This window comes from Molothrus ater, chromosome 1, assembly GCF_012460135.2.
Source record: "Molothrus ater isolate BHLD 08-10-18 breed brown headed cowbird chromosome 1, BPBGC_Mater_1.1, whole genome shotgun sequence".
Lineage (NCBI taxonomy): Eukaryota > Metazoa > Chordata > Aves > Passeriformes > Icteridae > Molothrus > Molothrus ater.
In genome coordinates this window covers 83543853-83549852 of record NC_050478.2, presented here as the reverse complement: position 1 = coordinate 83549852, position 6000 = coordinate 83543853, and positions in this window count along the sequence as shown.

Here is a 6000-nt window from a genome sequence, read left to right as displayed (position 1 = left end):
TTGCACTACTTCTTAATAATTACCAGAGTGTAAATTTCAGCTTTGTTTTGTCTTGTAGTACTTATACAAGGAGCTATAGAAGTGTATTTAAAATACTACTGCATATAGGCCATGTTAAAATGCAATTGATGGGCATATCCCCCATATGTAAATGGAGTAAAAAGTGAAGAAAATTATGGTTTAAGAAATGGATGATGTAGAAGATATATACAATTTTTTCATCATCAACTCTGAATGCTCAAGAAGCCTATTTCAAATAAAGATGAGCTGATGTAAGGAGTCTGAACTGTAGTTTTCAGTTCCCTGCCCATTCAGTGGTTGGTTTAGAGGATTAGAGTCAGCAGCTCATTGTGTACGAGAAAGGTCATGAATGATGCCACGTAGGCCCCAGTGCAAGAACGTCCTAAAGTCTTTCTTTCAGGGTTAATTGTATCACCACTCCTGACCCATTGGTAACTTCCTCCCGATGGATGTAACATATCCACTTGCGTCAGCCATCTGTCCAGCTTTAAGAGACCATGTTGAGCACAAGACTTCTGCTCTTACCAGGAGAAAAAAACCAGCGACATGAAGTACTGTGATACTTTTCCTGACACTCATCTACTTTTGTAAGACTGCTCAGAATTACTAAGTGGTTGACTCAACGCATTCCTTGTCATCACCATTCACTAAGCGCCTTGTTTAAGTTGGTATTCACTAGTGGACTCCTGTTTAAAATCCTATTTGTTTTGTATTTGCAAACTGCTTAGTTTTTAATAAGTATTACAGAGTTTATAATCTTCCACGTCTTTTCCATGTAATTCATGTATAACAATCAGCTAGACGTGAAAGTCATTTGTGCTGGTTTTGGCTGGGGTAGAATTCATTTTCTTCACAGTGGCTGTTGTGGGCCTCTGTTTCAGATTTCTGCTGAAGGGTTGATTATAAAGAGATGCTTTTGTTATTGCTCAGCAGGGCTTACACAGAGCCAGGGACTCTTCTGCTTCTCACAGACATGCTGGTGAGAAAGTTGGGGATGCTTGGGAGGTTGGGAGACACAGGCAGGACAGGTGACCCCAGCTGACCAAAGGAATATTCCAGATCATCTGACATCATGCTCAGTATATAAAGATGGGGGAAAGAAGGAAGAAGTGGGAACATCTGGAGTGAGGGTGTTTGTCATCCTAAGTAGCCTCTATGTGTGATAGGACTCTGCATTCTTGGAGATGGCTGAACACCTGCCTGCCCCTGGAAAGCAGTGAATTAATTCGTTGTTTCACTTTGCTTGTGCGTGTGGATTTTGCTTTCCCTGTTAAACTGTCTTTATTTCAACCCATGTGTTTTCCAGCTTTTACACTTCTGATTCTCTGCCTGATCCTGCTGGTGGGGCAGTGAGCAAACGGCTGCACAGACCTTGGTTGCTGGCTGGGGTGAAACGATTACACCATTTTCATCTCTCTGCCACATCTGGAAAATAAGGTTTGCAGGTATTTGTTTTTTTCAAGCACAAATATGGACCACCCTACTCTGAAAAAAAGGACTAAAAAGAAATACTGTCCTACATCTAAGAAATAATTTCTCAATATGATGTATTAAGATACTATACTATAAGATACCCACTAATATCTTGTTGACATGACAGAACCTGAAGCTCCAATTATATTATATTTTGTTTTGAAGAGAATTGAATAACTGAAAACAGTACATTTGAAAGTAACTACTAAGACTGTATTACTTGCCTTTCTGGTTTGAATTAAGTATATATGAAGTTTTCTGTATAAAACATAGGCAGATAAGGCCCTTGGAAGAAAATGGAAAGACCACATTTTTAGCATTCTACAGAGTTAGACTGTTAACTGCTCAAACATTAGTATAAGTGGCATAACTAGCAGAATATATAAAATAGCTCTTTTTATTAAATGACATTTGAAAATAAATAGCTGGGAAAGAACATTATAAAACGTTTGGCATTTAAGAAATTGAACTCTCTTTTACTGTAACCCTTGGAATGACTAAAGGCCACCTATTCCTTATTCCTCTTGTGATAACCAGAGTAGAACAGACCACTGGGTTGTTACATTAGGCAGGGGCACTGCATGTCTGTGTTATCTCCACGATTTCTCACTCACAACAGCACTAAATTAGTGAGCATTCATTTGAATTAGCAGTGGCTAACAAGAGAGCATCATATACAGTATTGCTTTTGTGAAAATACAGACTTTGGTTTTGTTAAACAGAACTGTAACATGTAATACAGCACATGGACCTTACTGAGGTATGGATAGCAAACATTTGAGAATTAGCCTCTGAAATGGATGCAGCTATTTAAGGAAATAGCCATTTAGGTTAAGCAGCACTTTGACATTTTTATAATTTGCCTTCCTTTATATCAGAAATGGAAAGCTCTGGTTGGCAGATGTTTTCATCAATTAAAGGCATTCATAGATTTGCATCTATACTTTGGAGAGAAAAATAAAACTGATGTATTTTTCACTGGGGTATTATACACACTGGAATATTGAATTTCTTCTCCATGCACACATTTATGGATTTAAGCAGAGTATAGAAATAGTGGGAATTGGTCCTACTGATAGGTGAAATTCACCTTCTTTCACAAGGTTTGCACAACCTTTAGGATTTACTGGAAAAAGCAAAGTAAATGATTATAAATAAAAGTTTGTCTTTAAATCTGCCTACTATGAACAAAGGCACTTTATACCAGGATTTGTGAATGCTCCCTCTCATTCATCGACTGTAGTCAAGTACAGAGACTTTATTATTTCTAGCTGTGGAAGAAATACTTACCCAGTTTTAACAGTGTTTACCTGGGCTTCTGAAAAACTCTTGTTTTATGCTGATTTAGCTGAGAAAAGAATTTTTTCCTATTAATGATAATTTAATATCATTATTTCCACTTCTCTGTAACTACCGAGTGACATGCTAGTTTGGAGTTTTCCTGTATTTCTTTTAAAGGCATATTAAATAAATAAATAAATAAATAATTAAATAAATAAATACTAGATTGTGTTTATTTTTTAACTGCTATGGAAGTTATTTAATGTGACATTTCAAGAGACTGCAAATTTTCATTTTCAGTGTGGTTGAGCCTAAATATATTTTCAAAGGAAAGAGAAATCTGGGAAGGAGTGGCTGTCAAAATGGAGCAAGTTATGTACTTTCTAAAGTAGTACTTACCTTAACCAAAAAGTGATGAAAATTTTGAATTCTTGTATAGTCAGGAAAATAGCCTGTGATATTCAGTGCTGTCTCCCAAGTTTGAGTTTGGTTTTTAATGCAGTAGGAAGTTGCATTTTTGCAGAGAGAAAACACATGTTAACATAGGCTGTGGAGAAAACTCATTGCCTGATAAGGGGAATAAATAGAGCATTTAATTGGATTACATTAGATTCTTAAATAATGTGTGCCTTTAAAAGCCTTCTATGTATCATGGAGCTATGATAACTTTGGTATTAAAGTTACTGTCAAAAGTAACATCAAATACTTTACAAGCATGACAATACAGTTCCCCATATGGGAACAGGACAGCTGTTTTCCAAAGTGAGGGAACCTTTCATCATATCTTTTTCTTTCTTGTATGTATTAAAGACTTTAATTCAATGTCATTTGAACCTGGTTTTTAATTTTGCACCTCTGGAGAGCATCCCATCCAATACCTTGCTGAGTGCGAGTTCAGCTACAGCAGGCTGCTCAGGGCTGTGCCCAGCATCAAAGATGGAGACTCCAAAACATTTCCGGGCAGCATCCTCCAGTATTCCTTCACCTTTACTGTGTGATTTTTTTTCTTCATTGCCAACTAGAATTTTTTGTATTTCAATTTGTGCCCAAATACTTTTCTCATTTACTTTTCTTATCATATTCTTTGAAAATATATGTTGGGTTTTTTTTTTTGTTGGACACTCCTATTGTAATGCCCAGCTCATCTGTCTCTCATACTTTCTCTTTTTCCCCTTTTGCCTTTTAAATCTCACATAATATTTGAGTATCAGCTCTTCCATTTTTGTGGCTTAAATGAGTAGTACAGAGAATCCCACTGCACACTAACAGTGCAATTTTATAATTACCTGAAACCATCTAGAATGTAATCTCTTCAGGTACCTGCTTACACAGGTTGGAGGACAAATTCATGTATAATGCACTCCTACAGAAATGGGTTGTCTTGATTTCAACTGGGAAGTAAGCAGAAATCTCTTATTCATGCCAATGCAGCTACACGAGAACATCTGAGAAGAATATTCATTATCCAAGCAACAGGCCTTCAAATACAAAATTATTCATGAGTTATTAGTGTGTCTGGAAATACAGCTTTAATAGACACAACCCACCTGCAAAGCCGAAGAACTCCTCATGTGTAGGATGCATAATCCTGTTTGCACTGAAGCAAAAACCAGCCGAGTATCTAGGCTTCAGTAGGGAAGAAAATATTCTTTGGAGTTTAGTTCACTGGAAATGATGCAGATGACTGTTCTCTTATTTTTTAAGGTTACACATGAACAGGTGTATCACATAACCAAAGCATAACATTTAGATTAGTACATGTGGCCACCACAGCCCTTCTGGGGTTGTTATTTTATTGCCTTGAGATTAAATTAGTTTAAAGGCAAATGGTTCCCAAATGCATTCCATAATGGCTAACTTTAAATATTTTACTTTTTCTATTTTCATTATCAACTCTAATAACAAGAAAATTTTAAACCTTTAAACCTGATGTCTGTGTGAAGTGACATACATCAGGCTGCAAATCTCAGCTCCCAAAATTGGCTGCCAAAGGCCCACGTGCTGCTTGGTGCAGTCACTGGTTGGAGTCTGGCTTTTGGGGTCTTTTGGTGTGTTTGCCTCTGTGCCTGTGTGAGGTTGCCGGCAGAAGCACCACATGCTGGGATGGAGTTACTCTCCAAAATAGGCAGTAGGATGCTGTGGTTTAGGCTTGTGACCAAAGCAACGCTGAAACACATGAGTGTTTTGGCTATTGCTGAACAGGACATGCACAGTGCCACGGTCTTCTCATTCATCCCCTGTGAGTAGAATGGGGTGGGTTAGGGCTTGGGAGGGCTCACAACCAGCAGGTGACTTGAACTAAGTAACCAAAGAGATGTTCCATGCCATATAGTGCTCTGCTCAGCAGTGAAATGAAGGAGAGTGAGGGTGAGGTTATCTTTTGCTCAGGCCACTGGCCTCTCCATGGGAGGTAGAGAGTGATTGCAATTGCCCTGCTTTTTTTGTTGTTTCTTTCTTGTCTCCTTTCTCTTTTTATTTAGTTATTTTCACCTTGACCCATGAGTTCTCCTGCTTTTTACTCTTTCTTTCTTTTCCACCATTCCACTTGGGTGAGCAGGTGGGGAGTGAGTGGCCATGTGGTCCTTAGCACATTGTGTGGCAACTGGGCAAGATTGGTGAGATCTGCCTAGAAAGAGTCACTCAGCCCATTTCCCCATCTCAGGGACAGCCAAAGAGCTCTCATGTGTTAATAGTACAGGCCAAAGCTGGATGTGGCCAGTGATCTAAGCATAAAGAAGGTCAAAAACAGAATAACTTCTACATTACTCCATAAAAAGGAAAAAAAAAATCTAAAAATACCTGAAGTTTGCTTCTCAAAAAACAAAAAAACATAATATAACTCAAAATATAACCTCTTTAAGGAACAACTCACATGCTGGATGTCAAGATGAACACGCCTGGGAAGTTTCACATGCAATCAAAAGGACCATCCTATTACTACAGTAAAAATGACATTAATATATTGGTACCAGGACTGAAAGACAGAAAAATATTTTTCAAAGAATGTGCAATAGAAAATATTTATAAAAGCTAGAAACTAACCCTTTAACTTTGTACTCACTGCTTCAACAAAGAGAACTGCCTAAAAGAACAGAAATTCCCCTCAGAAATGGTCTAAGGCTTCACAAGAACCTTCAGTAAAGAAGCAAAGCTTTACTAGTCTGAGGTGAGAATTCCAAAAACTTACTCATTTTGGCCATACATTGAAAGACGCAAATTGTGAGT